The sequence below is a fragment of the Sciurus carolinensis genome, chromosome 10 (assembly GCF_902686445.1).
Source record: "Sciurus carolinensis chromosome 10, mSciCar1.2, whole genome shotgun sequence".
Classification (NCBI taxonomy): Eukaryota; Metazoa; Chordata; class Mammalia; order Rodentia; family Sciuridae; genus Sciurus; species Sciurus carolinensis.
Genome location: NC_062222.1, coordinates 137,422,421 through 137,449,201, shown reverse-complemented (window position 1 = coordinate 137,449,201; position 26,781 = coordinate 137,422,421). Strand labels below are relative to the sequence as shown.

At 50.0% G+C, this 26,781-nt stretch overlaps 1 protein-coding gene across 3 annotated transcripts in view; it reads left to right on the top strand.

Annotated features, from left to right (window-relative positions):
* Positions 1-26,781, top strand: part of Afap1 (actin filament associated protein 1) — a 134,846-nt gene that overhangs the window by 5,438 nt on the left and 102,627 nt on the right. For 2 of the 3 annotated variants that reach the window (XM_047566841.1, XM_047566842.1), the window contains one exon: positions 7,424-7,542. The exons of the other annotated variant lie outside the window; for it this stretch is intronic. The gene's annotated coding sequence lies outside the window, so the exon portion shown is untranslated. Of the gene's footprint in view, positions 1-7,423; positions 7,543-26,781 lie in introns of those variants that run through there. 3 annotated transcript variants of the gene reach the window in all.

The following is a 26,781-nucleotide window of genomic DNA, read 5'->3' as shown; positions in this document are numbered from 1 at the left end:
TGACCCCCCAGCTCAGAAGCAGCAAGGACTGTGGAATCCTGCTCAAGCTATCAACTCCTGTTCTCCATGCTCTTCTCCTCCCAGAGAAAGTCTCCAGCTTCTAAATGCTGCTGGACTTAGAGGGGACACTGAAGTAATCCAGGAAAATCTCTATCCCATTTTGCCATGTAAGGTGACATGGTCACCTGTTCCAGGAACTAAGGCCCTGATGTCTTGGGGCTGTCATCTGCCCACCAGCATGAACTGGTCCTCTTATTACAATGTCCAGGTTATTGTTAGTTTCGGTTAATAGATGCATAAACTAAGGCATCAAATTTTTAAGCAAATTGTCAGGAATGCTAAGAGCCCTCTTAAAAGACAAACTGTTCGGACCTGATGTGGGGCTGTTGGTGAGGTTGTCAGTGTGGAGGCGGTTCCATCAGAAACAGCATTTTGGCGGCTTTGGGGCCTTTGAGTGGCCTGCTCTGACTACAGACATTATGCCAATGAGTTTTAGAATGATTCCTCTACTGGAAGAAGCTGTGTGTGGGTACTTGGGAACTTTCCTTTTCAAGGTGGAGGACTCCTCACAGGAAGCCAAGTGCATGACTCCTTGTCTTTTTCTAGAATGGACGCAGTGATTTACACTCTTGTACTTCAGAGCCTTGCACTGTTTTGAGTTCTAAGAGCCAGTAAACAAGGTTCACACCTTCATTGAGAGCTGGGAACCATGTGAATCTGGAAGGAATCAGGAAGCAGCAACTGATAGCAAGTATTGTAAATCTCATTTGACCATCAGGAATTTTTGATAGTTTTTCATTTTTTTCCCTATACAGTAAATGACAAGCTCTGCTCTAAGATAAATTTCCTTTAAGAAACTAGAATCTGGGCTGGGGTCTATTTCAGGGGGAGAACACTTGCCCAGTACACACAAGGCCCTGTTTCTAACCCTGCTTCTAACCAAGGCACTGCAAACAAAAACAAAAACCAAAAGCAAAAAAAGAAATTGGAATCTATAATTCTAAGGTATTTAACCTGACCTTCATAAATTTATAAAATTCTGAAATTCTGTGTAAGAGTTTTGTGTGCACATGCCTATGTGTGATTTATAGCTTTCTCTACATTTTCCAAGTGATTGGATTCCAAAAAATTTAAGAATATACCACATGGTATAATATTCTTGTTGGTCAAGTATCAGATTCTGTTTACACACTAAAAACTCATTTTTCACTAGGTTGTATAGGCACATAGTTTAAGATTTGAAAGTTCTCCAAGGCTTAGAACAAAAACATACCAGTTGCCTGCCCTACCCTTCACCCTCTCCACCCGACTCTGAGCCCCAGAGGCTATCACTCAGCATGTTGACTCTTTCTTCTAGGGAGTATGTGTGTGAGGCATCCAGCTATGGAAGGAGAGGATTTAGGTCTCTTATCCCCTGCTCCTGCTACCCACTTACTTGTCCCCAGCCTCCTAGGATAATTGTGTGATAACGAGAGTGTAAGAATATGTATTTGGTCTTTGTCCTGGTTCCTGACCTAGAGCTCCTGAGGTACTTTGTAGTTTCCTGAGTCATAGGGGTGATAGGAACATCTTTCCCCATATATTTGGTCTTAGTTCCCAATTCCTGACAAAAGCCCTTGGAATCACTGGAGTGATAAGGGTGTATTTTACATGATAATGAGATATTGGGTGGTGGGCCATCCCTAGACACCTTCAGTCTGGGGACTGGTGGCCAGAAAGATCAGGGCATGATGAGAGAGTTAGAAATTTATCCCCCCACCAACCTCAGGGGAGGTGCAGTGGCTAGAGGTGGAATACTTTAAAGGGCAGCCCACACGGAGAACCCTTTACAAAGCCCCAGACCCTGAGTCAGGAGGGCTCCCGGCCGCAGACTCTGGGTGGTGCCCCAGGAGGCTCTGTGCTCCGCACCCCGGCTTGTGCCTGTCCCCTGAGCCCTTTCCTTTGGCTGCTCCTGAGTTGTGTCCTTTGTAATAAACTGATAGAGAAGGGTTTCCCTGAGCTCTGTGGGCTGTTTTAACAGACGCTCAAGCCCAAGGAGGGCTTGTGGGAAGCCTGGATGGGTAGCTGGTTGGTCAGAAGGATGAAGGACGTGGCAGGCTGCTGATTTCTGAAGTGGGGCAGAGTGCCTGGTGGCCTTCCACCTTCACGTGCAGGACCCGATGCTGATCAGAGTGTATTTGGGTTGTAGGACACACAGTTGGTCTCACGGTGGGTTGGTGTGGGAAAACCCACACATTTGATTTTGGAAGTGTTTTGTGGGTCAAACAGATCACAGTAATTATTTTAAAAATTTTGGTAAATTTCAGCAGCACTATGATTATGTAAATATTATTTATGGATGAGATAGAGCCTATTTTTTAAAAAAATTTTTATTTGTTCTTATTAGTTATACATGCCAATAGAGTGCATTTATGCATTTTGATAAATCATACATAAATGGAGTGTAATCTCTCATTCTTCTGATTTTGCATACTGTAGGATCACATCAGTCATGCAGTCATATAGGTACATGAGGTAATAATGTCTGTTTCGCTCTACTATCTTCCTCCCCCCACACCCCCTCCCCTCCCTTCATTCCCCTCGACCTATGCGGGGTACTAGGGGAGATAGTCTATTTTGATCACATTTCTTTTCATAGCTTTTTCTTTTTTCTTGAGTTAACAATTGCCTTTTTTTGTTTTGCTTCTTTTTCTTTTTATGTGTCATGTATTTACCTCTCGTCTCAACTCATCATGTTCATCAGGAAGTCTCCATTTCATCCGTTCCTAGAGTAATCCTTCCTGGGCCTTACCTTCTTCCTGCTCCAGCCTGGGTCCATAGCTCCTTTGTCCACTTGAGGTCTTTTTTCTCTCCCTGAGGATTCCTTTCATCTCTTTCTTGGGTTGGATTCCTCCTTTTTACAATGTTCTCTCTTGTTTTGGTTAAGCGTATTCACCAGTTAACTTTCTGAAAAAGAATTCTGTTTTGGATCTTCTGTAATGTTTAATGTTTTCCTCACTTTTAGCTGATAGCTTGACTGAGTATAGAATTCTGGGTCGGAAATAATTTTCCTGCTGGACTCAGTGGCACATGCCTGTAATTCCAATGGCCCAGGAGGCGGAGGCAGGAGGATTGTGAGTTCAAAGCCAGCCTCAGCAAAAGCAAGGTGCCAAGCAACTCAATAAGACCCTGTCTCTAAATAAAATACAAAATAGGGCTGAGGATGTGGCTCAGTGACTGAGTGCCCCTGAGTTCAATCCCTGGCACAAAAAAAAAAAAAAAGAAAGAAAAATGAGAGTTTTCTGTAGCACTGGGACCCAACCCTGACAGGGTCCATTTTTCATTATAAAAATTGTTTAGAAGGGAATGAGACGTGATAGTGATGATCTTGGCATTAGATTACAGCAGTACAAGCTAGGGTAATCTTTAGCCATGGTGGACAGCTAGATTGGGGGCAGAGGTCTACATGGATATTTTGTTCAAGGACATTTAGAGAAATGGCTTCTTGCATCTGGACACGGTGCCTCCTGGGGCTGTGTGATGAACAGGTTTGCCACTGATGACCAGCAAGGAAAGAGGAATGTCTGGAAATGGTTTTGGAGTTTTACACGGCACTTGAAACTGTAAGGCTTTCCTAAATGTTATAATACCCAGACTCCTATTGATTTAAACTCTCTGATGTGGGGACACAGGTGAAGGTGGCAATTGGGATGAATCCTGAGGACATGTGGTACCATGTTTTCTATTTTAACCCCCTCTTCCTAATTAATTCAAGTGTGTATCCTGGACTTGCCTGTTCTGAAGAGCAGCCCTCCATGCAGCACAGATGGGCTGTCTCTGGGCTGACGGAGGCCTTAAGTGCTCAGCACGGGTGTGGAGTTCTTGGGAGCCCAGCCATCCTTACCTCCAGCTTGCCATCTCCACTTCTCTGCTGAGTGCCTCTTCCAGGCACTCTGGTGAATGTTTCCATCTATTATTGCTTTTATTCTTTTTTTTTTTTTTTGGTACCAGGGATTGAACCCAGAGTTTTTTTAGTTAGAAATCACATTATCTAGTTGGCTGTGAGGCAAATTTATATACACATGTGGTTTAAAATTGTCAGATGATACGGAAATATATAAATAGGATAACAAACTGAAATTTGTATCCCCCCTTCTCTAGTGGTGGCCATTGTTGATAGTTATATAAGAACTCCAGACATTTTTTGTGCATTGTAAATATGGTTTGAGAGTCCGGACATATTTAGTAGAGGCTTACAGTTATTCATTCACTTAACACATGCTTCTTGAGCTCCTGTGCGGCAGGTTCTGTTCTAGATGCTCTGTGTGTGGTAGCTCACTGGATTTTTACAGCAGCATTATCATTGTCACCACGTTACAGCTAGGAACTTGAGTGTAGACAGCCTGGCACCTTGTCTAGCACCACACAGCCAGCTGGTATTTGAGTAGGGCAGGAACCTGGGCAGTCTGGCTTGGGAGCTCTTGACAGTTTTTGCTGTTTATCTCCTGAAAACTTGTCACCAACAGGTGTGCATTTGCTCTGTGACCAAGCTGTGTACATGAGGTATCTTTTTACCCCTTTAGGCCTAGACCTGAATTTTGGGAATTGTTCTAAACCCTGGCAGGGTCCCCTGAGGTCTGGACACAGGGACCTTTCAGATCTGCCCCAAGGCCCTCGTCTCTGACTTAGCTATTTTTGAGGTGGAAGGAGAGTGATTTTGCTGGAAAAAAGGCTAAGATCACTGGACTGACTCCTGAGGGAAGCGGCTCTGCAGCAGCCGTGTGACCTTGGACATGTGGGGGAAAGGAGGGAGGGAGACTGAGACATGGGACGCTGAGCAGTCAATGCCTGGGCCTGGCTGCCACACGCCCTCTCCTTGGTGACTGCGTGAGAAGCACACGTCCCCTAGAGGCCATGCATGCAACCTCTAACCTGCCCAGGGTAGGTGTCTGTCCACACCTGCTGAGCAACGTTCTCCTCACCAGCCCAAATGTTCCTGGACAGCTTTTTGTGGGATCAGAGTGGGACAAAGTGCCTTTTGTAATGTATTGCTGATAACAATGTTTGTTTCATTCTGAAGAGGACAGATCCATTCAAATCTGCTAAAATGCAAGTGTGGGAAATGAAGAAAATATTATGGATCATACAGTGTGAGGGTTAGAAGCCACCAGCACCTGCATGGAAAAAGCAAAACAAATACTGTATGTAGGTTCCATGCGTAAGTGTGGGTTCCCCCCCCCCCCCCCGCACTGGGTGTGAGTGCAGGATGCCCAGTGTGGGGGAGTCCTCGGCCTTTCTCTGAGACCTCTGGCGTCCCTCCCTAGGGCACAGGCAGCAAGAGAAGGGAATCAAAACTGTCGGGCACCTGGCATTTGTCAGTTATTGCACATGGGGTGTTCCCTTTAATACCGCCTTCCAGGGAAATGTGTTATTAAATGAAGACAGAGGCTTAGGGAAGTTGACGAAGTTGCTCACCATCGCATAGTTATAAGGGGAAAGTGAATGCTTGTGAGCCACAGGTTTGATTACAAAGTTCCTAAAAGCTTTCTGCAGTGCTTGGATTCTTCCCCAGCTGCGGGGGAGTGACTGATCTCTCTAGACTTGGACTCTGCCACGCTGGGCTTCAGAATTATATGGTTTGAGCACATGGAGAGAAGCCCCTCATTTCCTTTGTGGAAATAAACAGAGACAACCCACTTGAGCAAAGCAAAGGCTGCTTACTGGGAGCTGGCCACTAATCACTGTGTCTGGCAGGTCACCTGCAGGTGGGGCGGGGCAGCTTCGCAGTGGAGAGGGAGGCTCTGCTGGGCCTGGAGACAGGGGCACCTGTGTCCTGGGAGACTGGCGAGGGCCGTATTTGGGCTTCTGTGGCTGGTCTGGCATTGGAAGCAGGGCAGCTGTGGGCCCGTCATCGGGTTGTGCTATCTCGGACCCCGGGTTGTCACTAGAGATGGCGCCTGTCCCCCTGGGAGTGTGCTCTGGCAGGTTGGCCTCCTGGCTGTGCCGTGGGCCGGGGACTGGGTTCTGGTAGGGGCACAGGCTGTGCGTAGCTTGCTTCCATGTGCAGACCAGCCCCGCCTGTGGTTCAGCCTCTAGTCTTCCTTTTGTCAGTGAAATACTAAATGACCAGCTAGGAGTGTGGGAGGTTTCTAGACACTTGTGTGCCCTGGAGGAAGCCCTTGCACGCTGAAATTCAGTCAGAATGGATGCCAGCAGCCGGCCACTGAGGAGGGTTTACAATAGGAAGCCCTCAGCCTCGCCTGGGCCTCGCTGCTCTGCCCACCCTTAGGTTCTGCTCTCACCCACAGCTGCTCCTCTGCGCGTGGGTCTGATGGCCTCTGCATCTCTTCTTCTGTGCATTTGGTGTCTGGAAAGCCTGGGCATTTCCGTTTGTGCAGTTTGTTTTTGTAACCTATGTTGGTACGAAGGTGTCTGTGGCCGGCTGACTCGGGAAGGACCTAGAGGTCCCCTGGGCCAGTCCACTGAGTTATTGTTGGACTCTGCTCAGAGACACAGCCCAGCTCTTTTGGTGGCAAAGTCAGAAATAAAGTACCATGCTCCCAGTGCCACAGGGGGATTGCAGGAGGGGCCAAGCGTGTGGCTTGAAGTGCGGTGTTTTTATGACCGGCTTCATTGATCTCTGCTTCTGACTCGTTATTACAGAAATTTTAAATTGGCTTTTACGTATCATCAGAGATATAGAGAGTCTCAGTGTGTTCACTTACCTGTGGCTTTTTTTTGTTATCGGGTTGCTGTTTTCAGCGTAATCAGCAGGACTTTACTGTGGACTGCCGTGCACTCCCCAGCGCATGTGCCGGAGCCCTCCTCCCAGTGCTTGGTGCTAGGAGATGGCCTTTGGAGGTGCTGGGGCCAGGTGAGAGTCGGCAAGGTGGGGGCAGGGTGGGCTTCCTCACAAGGAGAGATGCCACAGAGCTTTCTCTAGTGCTCTCTGTCCTTGCCATGGGGAGTCGGTGAGGGTAGCAGGGTCTCGCTGGGAGGGAGTTGCTGGCCCCTTGGTCTTGCACACCCCACTTCCAGCCAGGACAGATGCATTAATGGGCTTACACCACCCAGTCTAGGATGTTTTGTTATGGCTCTGGAATATTGGTGCTGCCATAAAATATGTTGGTGCCCTCCTTTGCAAATAAAGATAGCACCTGAGACCTGAAACGCCCTTGCTCATGTCCTGTCTATATTAGATTGCTTCCTGCTTCTCGTTCCCCTCTCTCTGCGGCCACCTCACATATCTGGATTGAATCTTGCGTTTGGCATCCTGCATCTGTTCGCAGTCTTCTCGGCTGTCACTGAGACGCGGTGCAGGGTTTGACTTGGCCTCAGGGCTTGTGACCTGGGTGTAGTCTGTTTTCTCAGTGACTGCCATTAGCCTGCTGCCCAGTTCAGGAGCTGTGCTCAGGCTTTCCTCCTCTCCTCTTGGTCTTTGCAGGTGCTCTCTCCACCTGGAACCTGTCGCCACTCTTGCCTCTTGTCCCTGCAGGACTGGAAGGACTCTAGCAGCCCTCTCTGACGTCCGGACTCGGCTACCCTCCCAGCCTTGGAACTCTGGTAGTACAGGTTTCCCTTACTTAATGAGCACTGCGGTCCCGTGTTTTAGGTGGCCATGGTTCCGTTTGTCCCTCTATTAGTCATTTATTTTGAATCTAAGCAGCAGAGACATCCACAGGCCCCGGCGCCGCTCTGTGTGCCGCCTGTGCCAGTCTCGTTTGAACCTTGGGATGTCCTGTGCCTGCTCCCGCACTCGTGGAGATCGCGTCTTCGTTTTGAAGCAGTCCTTGGGGTGACCTGCAGGTAGTGCCTGCCCCTAGTCGATCACGTTTGGTTGCTCCCACCTGGAGCTGCAGCGTGCTGTCCTCCGTGATTCTGTATGCAGGATGTGCTCCTCGGGTCGCGCCTCCAGGTGGCGGCTGGGTGAGGTTGCGTGCCCGTTAGGCGGCGCCTGGTGCTGCGGCTCCCCCAGGTCATGCCATTTTGTGTTCTCTCTCGTAAGACTGCCTGTTTTCTATACCTTTGCCAACACAGAGCGTTCCCACACCTTTTATTCTTTGTCAGTTTTATGCATGAGTAAGAAAATTCTTTACTCTCATTTTAAAGAGCAGGAAACTGAGGCCAAGAGAGATTAGATAATTTGCCTGGTCTATAGTATGTGGTTAAGCTAGGACCTGAATTTAGTGTTCTGATTTCAAGATTTGCTTTCTTTGGAGACAAGCTGCTATAAAACACATATTGCCCTTAATGAGTTAGTAGTTATATACTGTTTAGCCCCTCTTCTCTCTAGAAGGGAATTTTCATATTTAGAGAATTATTTATTAATTACAGGACTGAAAATGTAGTGCAGATAAAAAGACAATGTGGAATTTTCTGTTTTTTAACCTCAAACCTATCTAAAAAAATTGTTTTTGGACCTCTCAATCCTTTTGACACGAGGGTTATTCTCAGGGAGAAATCCAGACCACTTGTCTTTTGGGAATCGTAGTTATCTTACTGAGAAAGATTGGCAGCCTCGTTAGTGACTTTTAATTGGCAGAAGTCTTTTGTGCCTAGTATATTTTCTACATGGCTGTCAAGAGTATTTTGGGAAGCAAGTACAGGGTTTAGTCATCCTCCAAGAAGGGTGATCCCAAATTTGGATGATTGCAAATCAAATTACAAATTTAGTCCAGGAAGATTGTGCATAGTAACTGGGTATTGTCAAATTTTCCAAATATATAAATTGAATAATACAATTCATATACTCATTGACTAGTACAGTTTGCGTGTGTGTGTACATGTACATTTATGATCTAAGAATCAAGTAACACTATTTTAAGATAGCACTTTTGAAAAATTCAAAATTGCTCTCATTCTAAAGATGTGGAAACTCTACCCTTGTGCTTGAGTGTGCTCACTCTTACTTGATGGCTCTGCATTTTAGTGGGATCTGTTTTGAATCTGTGACCAGTCTTGGCTCTGTGCCGGCGATTGCTGTGTCTTTGGGCCACTGAGAGCCGGTGTGGATCCTGGCACCCACACCCGGGTCCCCCCGGCGCACAGCTGTAATGTCCCACCGGGTCTTACTCTTCTCCCAGCAGTGTGAGTTCAGGACTCTGGGCCAAACAGCTCCAAGGGAGATGGTGCTCCTTTTCTGCGGCAGGGCATATTTTCAAGGCAAGCAAAACATTTTAACGAAGTTTTTATGGGCTGAGTACCAGCATTCTCCTGGGAGTCTGGAGGCCTGCGCTGGGTTCGAGCTATAGCTAGAATGTTACTGAAGATGGGTCCGCCCTTGCCCTGTCCCTGCCTTGATAAGCAGAGCGGCAGGGGTATGTTTCTAAGGCGCCCTCCTACGTGGCTTTTCCTGTCACAGGGAACCCTCTCTTTGAGGTTGGGTCCATCCCAGCACCACATGCACAGAATTCACTTTGGTGACAGTCATTGTTTTTCAGAGGCACCTATTAAATGTATTCAGTGTGTCATGTGCTGTCCCAGGAGCTTTCCCAGGGAGCATTCTTGAGATGGTGGTGCTGAGGGCCAGTCAAGGCACTGGACCTGCTGGTGAGAGGGGACCTGGAAAGGAGATGGTGCCCTGAGGGGAGGCCTCTCGTCAAGCCTGGTGGCATGGTTCACTGGAGGCAGGTGTTCGGTCTCTTCTGGTTTGAGCCATCTTCAGAGACACGTGGTGTTTATTTTACCATTATTCCAACTGCCTAAATGAAGGTGGAGGGCTTCTACATCTCTAGTTTGCACTATCACCCTGGCTCCTGGAGGAAGGGGTCCCGGGCCCGGAGTGGTGTGCCGCAAGCAGCTGGTTGGCGTCTCACTAGGTGGGTTCCGTTTGCTGGGCCAGAGCTTGCTGTTTGCCACTGGGAGGAAGCCGTGGGACGCCTTTGTGGGTTTTGCTGGGAGCCCAGGTGTTGCAGTAGGGGTGAAGTTTGTTATCAAGGCGCATGTTTGAGGGCAGTGAGAAAGTTTTTAAGACGTGGAAACGAACGACAGCGTGGTGGATGGGTGTGTGGTGTCTTTCTCTAGCGATGGGTGTTTCTGCAGCAGAGTGGCCTGGGATCTGTACAGTGGCACTGTGTTCCTGCGCCGTGTTGTCCCTGCAGGTTTCATTTGGTTGTCTCCTGTGCAGAAGGCATGCCATCAGTTTTGGCCACTGTTTATCACAGCTGGTGCCTCCTGCATGGGTCACTTTGTGCTGTGGCTTCTCTGGGGGATCACAGCTCTCCTGCCCATGCTGCACCCCCTTTTAGGGTGTGGCTGACTTCTGTAACCTCCAGAGAGCTCCAGGGGGGCGGCTGACTGCACCCGAGGAGGAGGCCTCAGCCACAGCTTCTCTCAGCCTCCTGTCCTCCTCTTGTCTTCTCTTCTTCCTCCCCTACCTCAGAAAGCATTTCCTGTTACACATTGATCGTTTCATTCCTTCCTTGGCTATTCTTTGCTGATTGCATGTGGCAAGCCTGGGGAGGTGAGAGAGAAGGTCAGAACTAGCCACTCTAAACTGTCAGTCCTCAGGGCTCACCCTAGGCTAAAGACCACTTCCTGGTCACTTGGTTGGGAAGTGGCACAGTGGACAAAACCCCGGTGACTGACTCAGAGAGGGCTTCTGGTGCCCACATGGGCCTTAGCTTCTGGAGGTAGAAGTGCTGAGCTCGGCTGGTGCAGCGAGGGGGGCAGCCTTTCCCACCTGGATAGTGAGCCCGGGCACCTCCTTCAGAGAGCGGATGTGCCTGACTCTTCAGCCCGTGTTTTAGGACCGGAGAAGTGGCCCTCAGGCTCCCTCTAGATCCACATGTTTATTATCCTGCCACCGTACTTAGAACGTGACTTTGATATGCTGTGGTGAGAAAGAAAACCCTAATTAATAGCCACGTGCTGTTTTTCTTATTGTACAGTTTTAGTTGCTATTTGGGCTTATAATACCCTTGTTAAAAATATGTGATACCACACACACAAAAATGTGATGTCATGGGTAGGAATCAGAATTTTAAGATGAGAATAGATATGTTTTCAATCTTTCAACCTATACATATTACTTCATCCAGCACATGACTGGAATTAAAATCTCAGAACAACAATACTTGTCGTCAGAACGGGTGATGACTAGCAAATTTTTCTTTTTTTGGGGTGGGGATACCAGGGATTGAACTCAGGGGCACTTGACCTCTGAGCCACATCCCCAGCCCTATTTTGGATTTTATTTAGGGACAGGGTCTCACTGAGTTACTAGCACCTTGCTTTTGCTGAGGCTGGCTTTCAACTCACGCCCTCCTGCCTCAGCCTCCTGAGCTGCTGGGGTCACAGGGGTGCACGACGGTGCCCAGTGACTAATATTTTTCATTCCATTAAGAAACACTGGTCGCCTAGAGCAATTGGATATCCACAGACAAAAATAAAAAAGTACAAAATAAAAGAAGTACCTTGACCTAGCCCTCACACTTTATATGAAAATCTAGTCAAAATGAAAGAATCACCGTCAGATGTGAAACATGGAGCTATGGAACAAACAGACAAAGGGGAGGGGGGCGCAGGGAGGTCTGTGGAGGCCAAGGGCTCTCAGCAGATGGAAGCTAGACTCGCGTCTGCAGAGTGAAGTGCACAGGGAGAGGGCCTTGGAGGGCCTTTGCGGCTCCCTCCGCCGCTGTGAGCAGTGTCCGCGGTCCTGGCACCTCAGTCTCCTCAGTGTTGACTGCTGTGTCACTGCTTCCGTCTCCTATTTCCCAAGAATGGGAAGGCCACTGGAGTTCCTTTGTCATCTTGCCTTCCTGGTCCCCTGCTCCTCTGGTGGATTTGCCATCTTGGAGCTGCATCAGGGTCAATGGGGAGAGGCTGTTTTATCTGGACTCAATCCCTAGTGCTTAGGATTCAGTGGTATTTGTTGAGCCAAGCTAAAGTGTGTGAGCACCTGGGATGAGGGTTTGTAACCCTGTCTGTACCTGGGGTTCTGAAAAAAGCACGCGTGCTCACAGCAGACCAGCTGAAGTAGAATCTGTGGGCACAGAGCCTGGGCAGCTGTCATTTTGAAGATCCCCGTGTGACCCTGATGTACTGTGAAGGCTGAGAACCATGGGTCTGAGGCCCAGGTGATAGCCGTGCCCGTGCTTTCACGAAATAAGACTGGCTTTGGGTGCTTTGGGGAGATTAAAGGAATATCATGCAAACAAATGTAGGAATTGCATGCATGCCATGTCCTGCTAATATCTACTGTGAACGTTCCCAGTTTTTCAGTTTATTCTGATCTCTGTCCATTCTCCTCTTGTCTTTTTTGTTGCAGGGAGGTACTGCGGTTTGAACTCGGGGGTACCTGACCACTGGGCCACATCCCCAGCCCTATTTTGTATTTTATTTAGAGACAGGGTCTCACTGAGTTGCTTAGTGCCTTGCTTTTGCTGAGGCAGGCTTTGAACTTGTGATCCTCCTACCTCAGCCTCCTGAGCTACTGGGATTAGGTGTGAGCCACTGTGCCTGGCTCCCCTTGTCTTTATGGAACAATAATTTGACAGTTAATTATAAAATATCATGATGAGTCTAGTTTTTGTTCGTTTTGTTTTGGGGTTTCTTTTTGGTACTGGGGATTGAAACCAGGGATGCTTTACTGAACTTCATCCCCAGACCTTTAAAAAAAATTATTTTAAATTTTGAGACAGGGTCTTACTAAGTTGCTGGGGCTGGCCTTGAACTTGCCATCCTCCTGCCTCAGCCTCTGGAGTGTCTGGGATCATAGGTGTGTGCCACCGTGCCTGGCTGTGATGAGTCTAGTTTTATTGAGGATGGGCTCTTTAGTAATGGTGGGACTTGTTCACACAGACATTACTTCTTCACAAGGGCTGTGGAGTCAGGCTGCCTGGCTTCTGCTAAGCAGCTGTGTAATTTTGGGCAACATTTTCAGCCTGTCTCTGCCTGACTTTCTTTATCTACAAGGTAAGATAACGGCCACTCACTGCCATCTCCCAGGCCTGTTCTGAGTCTGAGGTGAAGCCTGTGTGCTCTGTGCTTGGTCAGCGCCTGGTGCAGGGAAACGCTCAAGGAAGTTGTAACTCGTGGTCCTCGTCGTTTTACGTGTAAGCATTCAGAGCTGGCTCTTGTGCCAAGCCCTGCCCTTGAAACAAGGTTGCCTTAGTTTTAGCTGGTGGGGTTACTCCTGGCCTCTTAAATACCTTGAACTTCAAATGAATGTGGCCAAGGGATTTCATCATGAGACCACTGCTGCAAACGCTGGTTCAGGCTGTGCCAGTGAACCACTCGGGCCTTGGTTCATTTCTCTGGTTTCTTCCTGAACCAAGATGTGGCTGTGCACTGCTCTGCCTGATTTCCGGAACCCTGCAGCTTCATGAGCACCCGGGATGTGTTCTGCTCCAGGAGGCCCTGGGTGTGGTACTCTGGAGCTGCCCAGCATGGCTGGTGCCTGCCATGCAACCCTCCTTTCTTTTCTTAGCTTTCTGTCCTCAATCTGCCGATGTTTTTCTCCTTCTGTTCCTCACAAGATGATCCCATCTTTTTGAACAAGGACTGTAGTTCTTGTCACTGCTGGGTTCTCAGCACTTAGCAATGTCTGGTACATATTAGGTGCTCTCTAAACAGTAGATCCTAATCTGTCAGAATGCAGGATGAATCCATATGTCGAGATTTGGGCCATGTGATGTGACATCTGCATTGGTAAAACTTATTAGCTCAGTTTTGTTAGTGCAAATCTAAAATATTTTGATAACTTAGCTTGGTAATCATTTATTGAGTGTCTTATGGGCAGGCATTGGGGGTGGAGAAACCGTGTATGACCTTGCCCTGATGAGCAAGCAGCAGCATCTTGTGTGATGGACAGACGTATGAACACCTGGCTGTAAGACATGGTAGGTCTAGAAAACGGGGTACCTACGTGCACTTGGATCCTGAAGCAGGGCTGTGCTTTGTGGACTTGAACTGTGAGTTGAAATTCAGCTGAAACTGCCTTTACGTGTACATGGGACACTTGCTCTCCAGAGCTCATGTGGAGCCTCTTGAATGGTTTTATTGTGGATCGAGTGGCCTTTGCTTGGGCCTGAATTTTTCCTTCTTCCCTGAAAAGCAGTGCAGTATTGTTACATGAGATCTGGCACAGAGGCTGAGCTCCTGGTTTTGATTTTGGTTCTGCCAGTAACCCAGGTTGCTCCCTTCCGTTACCTGGGCCTCGGACCTCTTGGCTGCAGGAGGAGGTTGGGTGCGTTATGGGCAAGGCCCTTTTCGGCTCTTTCTGACTTCCCTCGTTTCTCTCCCTCTTCCTCAGGAACGGACAAAGGAGACAGTTACTCGGGGAATGCTTATCTATATTTTCTGGACTTTGCCTAATTTTGATCAAAGTCATCATTTGTGAGACCAGGGGAAGGGCTCAGTGGTCTTTGTTCAACTGGGGACAGTCATCTTCGATCTCCTGGCATTAGTAAAGCATGGTAGAGGTGGCTGCTCAGCAAGGCGGCTGCAGAGGAGGTGAGCTCTAGGTTAGTGCGTGCCTTTGAAGCAGAGTCACCAAGCCTTTTCTGTGAATGCCCTTGTAGAACATTTCAACTTGGTGTGATTTCTCTGGGTTATGCAGAGGACATTTTATACCATGTGACATCTGGACACTCTTTGACTTTGCTATAGGACTGTACAGAAGCCAGTTTGAGGCTAATGGTAGAAAACTTCATTGCTCAGCTGAACATTAAGTTTGGTGACTTGAGGCCTGTCTGACAAAGATGTCACCCACTTTGCTTTAGGAGAACCAAGGGACACAGGGAGGCTGAGCGGGAGCTTCCCGAGGCAGAGCCAGCAGCGGCTGCCCGTGCACTGCTGCAGGCTGGGGCCCCTCTGCTGGGAGCGGGAGGAGAGTGCCCTGGCTCTCATTTCACCTCCGTGGTTTTTGTATTTGCTTCTTGTTCAAGAGCACTGTGGAGTCCGTGATCCCATCCCCCTCTGTTCTCGCAGAGGCCAGGGCCCAACCCGGCCTCGGGGACCTGGTGCTTCCTTGGAGCAGTCTCTCACTGTTGTACCGGGCCTGTTCGGCTCAGGCCCCAGTACGCCCTGCTCCATGTGGGCCGGGGTTCTCAAGGTCCCTCTTCATTCTGGAGGCCCTGGGCTTCCTGTCTGGTCTCCTTACTGCTGGGCATGTGGCCTTCTGAAGGCCCCTGATTGTTGGGGCCAAAGCTGTGCTTGTGGGAATGGTAATGAAGTCCTCTGGAGTCCCTCTGCAGCATGAGCTCCTGAAGGGCCAGCCCTGCCTGGTCACCTGTGTCCACCACAGCGCCTGGCCTGGAATCTGGGCCATGGTGGACCTGCCATCATGTGCATTGTCTTACGAGGTCAGCCGTGGCATTCAACCTGGAAAATGACAACTGGGTTAAAAGAACTTTTATTTAAGATATTTTCTAAAGAAATCTTTTTTTAGAAAAGTTGACCGGTTTCTCTGTTGGAGTTAAATTTCAGCTCAGAAAAGCAGCTGTGTGCCTAGAGGGCTTTGGGATTTCAGTCTTTGACAGATGAATTTAATTTATTGCTGTACAAGTGTATTATCCTTCTGTGGTTTTATAGACCTTTCTCCCTGATGGAGTGGATTTTTCTATAAAAGTCACACTTCCTTTTGGAGAAGTATGACACTAATTTTATGGGACAGTCTCCCAGAAGGTTACCTGCCAGCAGCCAGACTTGAGGCTTCAGGCACACAGCCTGGGGTCCTGTCTCCCTGGCTTGGGAGAAGATGCAGGGCCCGGCTGGACATGCAGCTCTGTGTGGGCAGTCCCTGCCGTGGAGCCCTGGGCTGGTGTAGCGCCGAGAAGGCCGGTGGGCACAGGAGAGTGTGGTGCAGGGGCACAGGGCAGCTCCGCTGCCTCTCTGTGCTCTCCCTGCCAAAGGGCCCTCTGCCCACGGATAATTCACACAGGGTCACCAAGGGCCCTTTATTTTCTGCTCTGCTTTCCCGCAGGGGTTTTGCAGGGTCAGTGAAGGCTCTGTGCTGGTAGGTGTGGAGTGCCTCAAACTGCTTGTGCTTCCAAGCAGGTCGCTACAGTTCTGTCCCACCCAGCAGCACCTTCACTCAGTAGCTTGCCTCACTTGCCAGGAGGGTCATGACCCCACTGTTAGCATCTTCATTTTACAGATAAGGCAACTGAGGCATAGAAAGCTCCGTCTCCGAGGCCACACAACTCTTTAAGATCACCTTTGTGTTTTTAATTACACTTGTAGTCGTTCCTATTTTGGGGTACAGTGTGGCATTTCAGTACACGCCCACGCTGTGGGACGGTCAGAGCAGCCTGCTAGCTTGTGTCATCCCAGACGCCATCATTTCCTGGTGTTGGGAGAGTTCAGCATCTTTAGCTGTTGTGAAATACTCGATGGTTGCTGTCCTGCCCACGTCACGCACCCATCCGTGGTGGTCCGGGTTCATCCCCCACCTGTCTCCCTGCTGCAGGGGCTGCCTCCCCACCACCGCCGCCTCCTGACTGCCTCCTTCTGAGCCCACGGGCTGTGGCTCCACCTTGGTAGCTTAGCGTGTTTGATCAATGCTTGCACGTCCTTTTCTCCCTGGACCCTTGCGACTTTGAGGCAGGTAGCATTTCCCTCCCTTTCACACCCAAGAAAACCTAACCCTGCGGTCGGACTCCAAGCGGTGCAGTCGCAGGTGGCAATGGTCTCCATTCCTGGTCCTGTGTCTTCGGTCCTCTTTCCTGGACTTTTTGCTGACATTCTGATGGTGGGGCCGTGGGAGGGAAGCGAGGCATGTGCTTTCATGTTGACCGCGGGAGTCCTCACAAGTCCTGCACGGTGTGGGAACGGAGCTCTGTACGGCAGGTGCCCGCCCCCTGAGATGACGCGGGCACTGCGCGGCTCTGCGCAGCTTCCGCCTGTGGAGCTGGCGCGGGGACCGCTGGCCCTTGTCCGCCCTCTCACCTGCAGACTCTCCTGCCTTCATGCTCTCCTCTCCCTTTGGCCAGCAGGCTGGTGTCTTTCTTCTGATACTTTCTGAATATCAGAGAAATTTCTATTTTCCCTAAAAATGTAAACCGGTCTGAAATATCAGTATATGCCAATCTGAAAATTGGTACCATACAGATAAAACAGGTGAAACACAACTTCATAGAGTATAACGTTTCTTCCCTGATTCTCAGTAAGACACATGCTCAATTGCAGCGAGCCTGGGAACACATGGAGATGAAGAAGGTGGTAAGTCCCTTGAGCAATATAACCACTGTTAACATTGTGGTCTGGTGCAGTGGAGAGTTCTCAGGGCGGTCGAGACCCGTCTGGGACAGGCTGTGTGCCGGCTTGGCCCCTGACTGAGGGGAGGCCCCTGCGCCTCAGGGGTCTGTGTAGACGGTGAGGTCTGTGTAGACGCCTGCCCCGCCTCTGGGAGTCTAGAGGTTTGGCACGGACCCTCCAAGGTGCTCAGGGGACCAGCCCCAGTGAACGCACTGGACACTGAGTCCCTCCTGGGCTCCCTGGTTGGCACTGCCACACGTGCTGCCAGGGCTCCTTGCTGGGGAGTCAAGCGCGTCCCCAGCCTCCACCAGGAGGGGCTCTGGACACCCGCCTGGGCTCCTGGACTTGGCCCCACTTATCTCCTGCTGCTGGTTCTGCTTTGAGCCCCTTTGCTGTGATGAGCCAGGCTGTGAGTGTGCCTTGTGCTGAGTCCTGGGTCGCGGGCCCCGGGGGTGTGCCTGGGGACCCTGACACAGGGACACAAGCACAGGTCTGTTCTTTTTCTAAGCATAAACAAATACACACACACTTTGTGGTACTGGGGCTCAAGGCCAGGCTTTGTGCATGTTAGGCAAGCTTTCTACCACAAGCTGCACCCCATGAGCTGCACCCCAGTCCTGTATATATTTTTAGTACAATGGTTGTAATATCTTTTTGAGATTTTTTTACAAATATCTGAGCATTTTTCACGCCTTTCAGTATCCCTCAGAACACAATTTATGATGCTCTTAGGTGATATCTTAGATGTTTGGGTGATCCTGGATGTTTGAGTTGTGAACTCACGTTGCTATGCTCAGTAGTAAAACCCTCTTTCGCAGAACTTAGTGCATGCCTCTGGTTTTCCTTGGCATGTTTTCTTTGGAGTTCGGATCACATGGACAGGTGCAGTTGTTGCGCACAGTGGCGGTTTCCCTTCCTCTCTGCTCAGCAGGGTTACTTGGGTAGCCATCTTGCTGAGTGCTAACCTACACTATTATCACTTAAAGTCACTCATTATTTCATAAATAATAGGCAGTACACATTTTAATTTGCACGCTTGAATATTGTGAAGTGATCTGCCTTGTGTTCATTGACCCCTTTTCTTTTGTGACTTGGTGTCTGCGTCCCTCAGATTGTAGGGCAGGTCCCAGCTTTGCCCAGGTATTTTGTGGTCCCTGTGATGGCTAGTGTGGTCCACTCCGAGGCAGAGGTGCCGTGCCGCTCCTCCCCTGGGTCTGCTGCCCTTCCAGCTCTGGCAGGGGCTTGAGAAGCGGGTCTGGTTAGGAGAAGTGTCGGGTCCTTTGCCTGTAGGTCATGCGCGTCCTTACAGGGGAGGCACTGAAGTGAGTGCTGTGACAGGGGTGGCCCCGGGAGGTGCCATGTGGAGGCAGGGGGAGGCGGGGGGGCCTTCGGCATGTCCCTGCTTGCTGAAGATTTTGAGCACCTCCACCGGCACGTCTTCAAGTATTTTTTATGAAATGTAAAGGAATTATCATGTGAAAACCTTCCCAATTAACTAATCTCACATAATTGCAGGAATCGTTCATGGGGTGGCAGTGGGAGATGAGGGGAGAAGTGAAGGAGTGCCCAGGGTGTCGGGAGCAGAGGCACCGTGGCAGCAGATGATGAGGGAGAGAGCCTCTGGGGTCCATGCCACACAGGGAAGGAGGAGCAGACGCCGACCGCGGAGGTGGGGCTCCTGGTGGCCCGCCAGCCTCAACCACACCACTGGGGACCTTCGCCATGCTTAAGAGTTGGGCGTTGGTGGCCATGGGGAGGGGCGCCTGTCTTGGGCCCGGTGGCGGGCAGCAAGCCTTCCTCGTGGAGGACGCTGGACAACACGCTGTCGACCACAGTGGCAGTGGTCTTCCGTTGTGCAGACTCTGTGGCTGGACTTGGGATGGCTGGGGAGGGGACATGGGCCCAGGGCTGCCTGCAGCTGTGTCTGTGTCAGTGCCACACCTTTTACTTTGTGTGTCTGCTCGAGGGCTGGGGTGGGCGTCTGACGGACCCCGGCATGTGGGTGGCTAAACGCCCACGCTGCCCAGGTGCTCTGCTCTCCATGGTGGTGTCCAGCGGTCACAGCAGCTGCACCACAGCCACGTGTGGGTCCCGTGCGTTCGTGTGTGTGCAGCCGTGTCTGGGTGCAAGGGAGGGACTCTGGAGGAACCCAGCATGCCATCACCACCCGCTGCCCCTCCGGCAGACTGGAGTGGGCATTGTGTTGAAGTGGGTGCCACTGTCTTGTAGGATTTTGAATTTTTATTATTGATTCGTAGTCACTTCTAATTTTATTTAGTATTTGTAATTAAAGCAGTATTTACTTTCAAAAATTTGAAAAAAGATCCTAAATAACCTGTGACTGTGGACAACTGGTAGACCTCCGTTTCCTCGTCTACAGATTGGGGAACAAAATGGCACTGATTCATAGAGTCGCAGTGAGAGGTGAGATAAAATGCTGAGCGTGGTGTCAGGGGTGCTCACTCCACGCGCATATTTCAGTGTTTTGGAGGAAAAGAATGCCAGTCAGCCGCTGTGACTTAATGTAGCATCCATGGCGCTGGCTTGCTCATGCTTCTGGAAGGGACCGGAATTCCTTCTAGATGGTGTGATGGAGAAAGGGCTTGGCATGGCTTCCACTGTGGATTGGGTTTTTCATCAGCCCATCGTCCCGGGCAGTCCACTTGCTCCTCTGCTTCCGTCTCTCTCATCTGCAGAGTGGGCGCAGTGGCCCTGGCACGGAGCTGCTGTTGGGGGGATTCTGTGGTGTGTGGCAGACATTGAAACAGCCTGAACTGGAGAGGGCCAGACTGTCCACAGTGCTTCACGCACTTATCTGAAGGATAAAGGGCGTGTCTCTCCCTGTGGAGAGTTGGTTCCTTCTCTGCTTCTTCAAATGTCAAAGGAAAGTGAGGCAGCTCTGCGGCATCCATCTGACAGCCCTGAGTCTCCTGCTGATTCAGCCAGTTTTCATCTGCTGTCACCACAGCTTGCCTTGATTTGCAATTTGGGGTGTTTGTGCTATTTATAAATAATTAAGAAAAGACATGGAGGCCTGTCAATGGCAAGATGGCAAATTCATCAAAACACGGGGAAATCTGTTAGCACAGCTTGCACGTGCATTTCACAAAGCGTTCAGATAAACATATACTTTCGCCTGTGTTGGACATTTCCTCAAAAATGCACTGACCAGATGGCCTACAGAACGCTTCCCTTAAAGTGCGTGAGCATCTGAAGTGCAGAGCCGTCTGGAAGCATCACCTTTTTTGGTAATTCATGAGGAGTGTCAATTTACCAAGGCTTTGTTACAGTCAATCTCTCATGTTCCTCCCCTTTTATCACAAAGTTGGCATTGCCCAGCTGTGGGGTAGGGACAGTCTTTCCTGCCGGACATTCTCCATGGCCTCAATCAGTGTCTCGCACCTTTTGGTTTGTCTGGTGTGCCCTGCAGTTTCACTGGGGCCTGGCCAAGAGTCACTGTTTGCCGAGTGAATGAGTGGCTTTCTTCTTCTTTCTCCACCACGTCATGGAAAGCGCTGCTGTGTGAGCAGGGCCTGTAATAAGCAGGGGCCCTTCAGACTGTGGTGGGATGGCGGACCACCTTCAGATTCTCATCTGGAAGAGGTCGAGGTCCTCAGTCCGCGAGCCGAACCCCTGCAGGTGGCCCTCAGGGCAGGGAGCAAGCTGTGCCTATGGTGTGCGCACGCATATGTTCCTGTACAGACAGAAGGTGTGAGGGTAAGCTCGGCAGGCTGCTGCAGGTCACCCGGGAGGAGTGCTGCATCTACTCCTCTTTAAAGTTTGTCTGCAGTGCTGGGATTGAACCCAGAGCCTAGGCGAGTCAGCATCGTGCTCAGGCACTGAGCCACCCAGCCCTGAAGCGCCTCTTCCAGGTACCAGTTAGCTGCTCCCATACTACCCTCATCACTCAGGGCCTTCCCTCTGAACAGGCCCTAATGGGGAGAAAATCACAGGTGGGAGCAGAACCCAGCAGGGGGACAGGCGTGCACGGGTGTCGCGAGCAGTGAGGAAGAGAGGAATCAGGTTTGGTTCCGACAAGTGGATTTTATTCACGCAATGCACACTCAATTTAACATTCCTAATAATAGCAAGTCTCAAGTACATTGAAGATTCACTCCCTTGCTCACCTAGAGTCCAATCCCCTTGGACTAAATGCTGCATCTCTTAGCCAAGAAGTCAGTCAGCAAGACCGAGGGGACTCTTCTCAGCCGTAGCCTCTCTCAGCTCTTTGGCTATCTTTGGATGTCCTCGGGCGTCCGTAAGCCGGAGGCTGGGTGGCAGCCGTTGTGGGAGAGGTGGTCAGTTGTCTGGCCTTAGTGACAACCGGTGATCAGCAATCAGTGATGGTGTGACAGCAGCCGGGGCAGTCCAGAGACAGAGCGACGTGGAGTCCTCTGGTCACGGTGCTGCTGACAGCTTGCTCCAGAAGTCCAGGGGTTTAAGTAGTGATCTTCAGCCCAGCCATGCTCGGGTCTTCATGGATAAAGACCAGAACATGACTAGACTAGGAGCCACCACTCAAATCATAGATAAAGGTTCGTATCGGCGTTGTTCAGGAGTGTCATCCTGCCACACAGCAAGTTTGTTACCAGGTGCTGTTTATGATTTTAGTTTTACAAGTCCAGGCAAATACCAAAGACAGCTTATTATTACTATATAACACACAACTATAGTGATTCCTATTATTTCCTTGTCTCATTACAACGGGTTTGTACCTGGAGGAGGAGGCAGTTTTCATAATGCCTTTCAGTTTCTACTGTTCTCAGATGTTTAATCGAGCAGATAGGAAAATAGGAATCTTGGGACTGGTGACTTTAGAAAAAGGAAAACATCAATTTGTTTTTTTTCTCAGTCTAGAATGGAGGCACTTTTTAGGGTACCCTGTTTAGGGTACAGCTCAGATACGATGGGAAGCCATGGTGTAGCTGGTGTCAGCTGTCACAGTAGCCACACAGATGCAGAGCCACTCTCTCGACTATAGGGAGTCTCATTAGTGTCAAATTCACGTGAAGGAGAGGCAGATGGTGAGGCGGTGTGAGTGCTCAGATGTTAGGTCACTGATAGCTTTTACTTCTATGTATTGCATTGGGACTTGGGACCCACAGAGCCCATTGAGAAATGATTAGGATCTGTTCCCTAACCAGCTGGGTTCTTTTTCATGCTGGGTTTGGAAAGACTGCTCCTATTACAATCAGTAAAGATGGATGATTGATCATGAGGAAATCATGAACTTTTATTTGTTCCACCCAAAATTTTGGAAGTAGAGCTGTCCAAATGTTGTCATATCTATATCTACTGTATTTCAAATCTGTGTTTTTTTTTTTGTTTGTTTGTTTTTTGGTGTGTGCATAAGCAAATCAAAGTCTTTAGTGGTTAGTTGTGTAGTTTTTGGTGTGAATGAGAGGCACAGCCCTCTGCAGTGTCCCGGATTCTCTCTGTTTGGACATGAGCCTGAGAACTTCAGTTGGGCTGCGTAGATGATCATCTGGGCAGGCGCTGAGCACTGACCTTTAATAAGACACCTCTTCGGATTTTGTGTTCAGATTTTATACCAGGACAGATTGAGTACCCCTTCACCTAAATGCTTGGGGTCAGAAGCATTTCAGATTTTGGAGTTTTGGGGATTTGGGAGTACTTGCCTTTACTAGTTGAGCCTCCCAGAAATCTGCAATTGAGCTGCATGAAGCTGAAAAGGTTTCGGATTTTGGAGCATTTCAGATTTTCAGATGTGGATGCTCAAGTTGTACTTAGAAAAGCTACAGAAGAACTCTCGCTGGTCCAGTTCTGTCCCTGCCGTGTTGCCTGAAGTCTGGGTGTCGGCGGGGAGGGCGTCAGCCTAGCTGTTCTGGGAAGGGCACACCTCTTACCACTGCAGGTCCTGCAGGTGCACACGCAGCCTTTCCCTCCTGCTCGGGCCTCTCACCAAACTGGGGCTGGTGAGAATGGTGTGCGGGTGCTCTTGCTGCAGGGGACATTAATCTTGCTGGCTACTCCTGGATCATATAGCCTGTGGTCCAGGGGCTGTTTTCAGTAGCCTTTGAGCCAAGCAGTCTTTGCTGTCTTTCTAACCGTAGGTCCTGCTGCCTCTGATCCTGTGTACACAGGTCTGTCTTTCTCATTCCTCTGCTCCAGTGAATTGCTGCTTTCTTGTCCCAGGGTGCAGGTGTGGCAATGTTTATTCCTTTCCCGGACTTTCAGTTGTTTTAGAAAGTTGCACCTGTAGTTCTTTGTTGGTCACAGGGGGTCTTTAGATTTATGGATCTTTAGAGGCTGGTTTGGTTAGGACACAGTCAGTGGAGGAGAGGGCTTGGGGACTAGGACATTTCCTGACAGCTGCCCACATCATTAGCAGTGTGGCACCCACGCGCGTCCTTACTGCCACTCCTCTGCAGCCTGTTCAGACTTGTGGTTTCCTCACGTTTGCACTCTTGGCTTCATTTAGGTCTCCTAGGTTGCTATTTTAGCCAGCAGTTTCAGGCTCTGAAAGAGTGGCCGTTGTAGACAGGACACACAGGCAGGGACAATTTGCTGAGTAACTGTGAGCAGAGACACTTCTCCAGGTGTCTTTGATTCCTGAACAAGGCAGAAGGGTTGCCTTCTGAGTGTGCGGTGGTCTCTCCATTCTTCTGGAAGGACTGTGGATTCGTGGTGGTTTCAGTGCTAGTTGTTACTGTTGAGAATGGCATTCTTGCAGGTTCTGGCGAGTCAGGATTTGTTCCATGTGAATTTGCTGGAGACAAGTGTTTTTCTAGCCAGGTGCCCACTCGATGTCCTCCTGGCAGGCTGTTGGAGGAAGCACAGGAGTTTGAACACCCCCTGGGGTTACACTCAAGCCACGAATAAGTAAAGACCTCTGAGGGGTTTTGGCATATTGGTCATTGATCACTGATGTAGTGATGAATTGCCTTTTTTATATTGAGTTAGATTAATTTTAATAACTAAAATGTGAACATTAGCATTTATGGTGTAATGATGGAATTCTTGAGCCTCCCAGATCTCCAATCGGACATTTTATTTGAAGACTGAAACATGTCAGGTGACACTACCAATCAGTTGGTGTTTTCAGGTGGAAACCTACCCAGGCCTCCTGATCCACTGTTATGTCCAGTCACTGTGCTGTGTCCACTCTCAGCTCCTATAGTGTTCTGGATGAGCCAGCTGAGAGCCACCTGCATGGTTATCAGTCATGGCTTTTGGAACCTTGCCTTTTCCAGGCCTGGGGATGGGGGAGATCTGATCAGAGATCAAGTTTTATTAGGTTTGTCCGCTACTGATAATGATGAGACAGGAAGATAATTTGTGAACCTGTCCTGTTTTCCAATAGGAAAGATACCACTTGTGCAATTGTCGACTCAGCCCCTATTTTTTGGGCAGTATTTGTGAGCCTAGTGTAGCAGGCCCTTGTAGGCGCCAGGACTGACCCTTGGGAGAGTGGTGCCCAGGGAAGCAGATAGCCACAACTGGGGAAGTTCCACTGGGCACTTGGGGTGCCCACATCACCTGTCCCATGCCTACATATTCACCAACGCAGGACTCAGAGACGACTTTGAAATTCTGTTTATGTGTATGTCCTTCCCATGAAGTGGAAACGAGTGAAGGACAGATGGGCTAGGCATATTACACATAAAATACATGTGTGTGCGTGTGTGTGCATACAATCTTTAAAAAGTGACACACTCCTGTTGCCAAGCAGAGTCAGGCCAAAGACAGCTGTATTAGTTTTCAGTAACTGAAAGGAAATACCTGCTTTAGCCAGGTGCTTTCTAAAAAGAATAGGTTTATCTCATTGATTCAGCCTCTGGTGAGGCCCCCTTGGCTGGTCACATCACAGCAGATGTCATTATGGGGGGAGAGTGAAGCATCACATGGTGAGATAGGAAGCAGAGGAAGACTGGGGAGGGGCCAGTAATGCCCTCCCCACTAAAGGCACCACAGCCTCTTAATAGGACCACACTGAGGATGAGCTCCCAGCTCGTGACCGTGGGGTCACACTCGAGTGATATCTAAACTGTAGCATTGGTAAGGGCCCTTTCAGTGTTGCCTGAAAAACTAAATGGGCTTGCTGGGAGCGTCTCTTGGGTGGCCGGGGGAGACAGGAAGGGTTCACGGGGGGAGAGTGGGGTATCTGTCCTTCGTCTACTCTTTATTTTGAAATAATTCAGACTTACAGTTGCAAACAGGGCAAAGACTTCCCGTGTGCCCTTTACTCATGCTCCCCAGGCATGGGACCTTCTCCCACCTGATCTCTGTGTGAGAGAGTCAGTACCTTTCCAGTGCCTGGGGCCCAGGATGGGGGCCTGAGCCTGGTTGGAGACGGCAAGGGAGGAGAGGTGGCAGGTGCCCGTGCATTTTGAAAGGAATCCCTGCACTATGCCGATGGTTGGCAATGAGCAAATGAGCATGGGACAGCTTTAGGGTGACTTATGGGTCTGGGCTGGTAGCTGGGAGGCCAGAGCCCAGCCTTAGTGGAGTAGACCCTTGATGGCGCACAGCCACCTGCCGGGGAGCGACCGTGAGCGTGCTGCACAGCCTGCTTCTCATATACCTGCAGCTCCACTGTGCTCTGTCACCACCCTGCAGCTGCTCCCGGCGGCGTGCCCAGCACTGGGGATTCGTCAGTGAGGTTAGCTTGAGTTCACGCCCCCTGAAGGCAGTTGGAAAGTCGGGTTTGGCACGGAGGGCCGAGGTCTAAGCTGAAGACACCAGTGTGGAGTTAGACTGTGTAGAGAGGGCACTTAAGACCACAGCCCTGGAGGACACCACCTAGGGAGTGGGTAGGGTTAGGAGAGGAAAGGAAGCCCCTGGCCTTCCCAGCGGTCGAGGAGCAGAGAGAGACCAGGGCAGCCAGGCAGCTGACAGACCAGGAGCAGGTGATAGGTGCAGCGTGTCAGACGCCGCCAGCTCGCGTGGTGAGGACCGAGCTGGGCTGCTGGGCTTGGCAACGGGGACATCACTACTGACCAGTGAAGGCCAAAGGCCCACAGGTGAGGTGAGCTTAGACCCTTGTCCTGGGAGCAGGACCTTTTCTGTGACTGGAAAGGCTGTGGATTACACACAAGCCTCTCCCAGTCGGGCTCTTCTGTGTCTTAGTCACACGCAGCACATCTTCTCGGTAGCAGTGGGACCTTTGGGTTAATTCCTTAATAAAAGCACTTTCAGGGCTGGGATGCAGCTCAGTTGGTAGAGTGCTTACCTGGCATGCACAAGGCCCTGGGTTTCATCCTCAGCACCGCAAAAGATAAAACTAAACAAAACAAAAAAACACTTTTCAGCTGCAGGCCTCTCATGTAAATGATGAGGCAACAGAGTAGCTTTTTTGCCTTGTTGAATCAAGGGGTATTGAGCTGGTGATTCCAAAAATTCACGTTCTTGAGAAAGTCAGGAGACGTTTGGATCTGCGGGTGCAAGAGCTGCAGGGTGTTGTGCGGGGGGCCACCCAGGAGGCAAGGGCCTTGTCATCCTCGTTGACTTGACCTAGCCCCTCGCAGGTGGTATCCTTCAAACCTCTGTGTACAGGTGATACTCTCTCTCAACCATGATGGCAGCTGACAGCGTGTGTCGAGGCTCTTCCCGTGCCGGCCTCTTCCCACGTTGTGAAAGCCC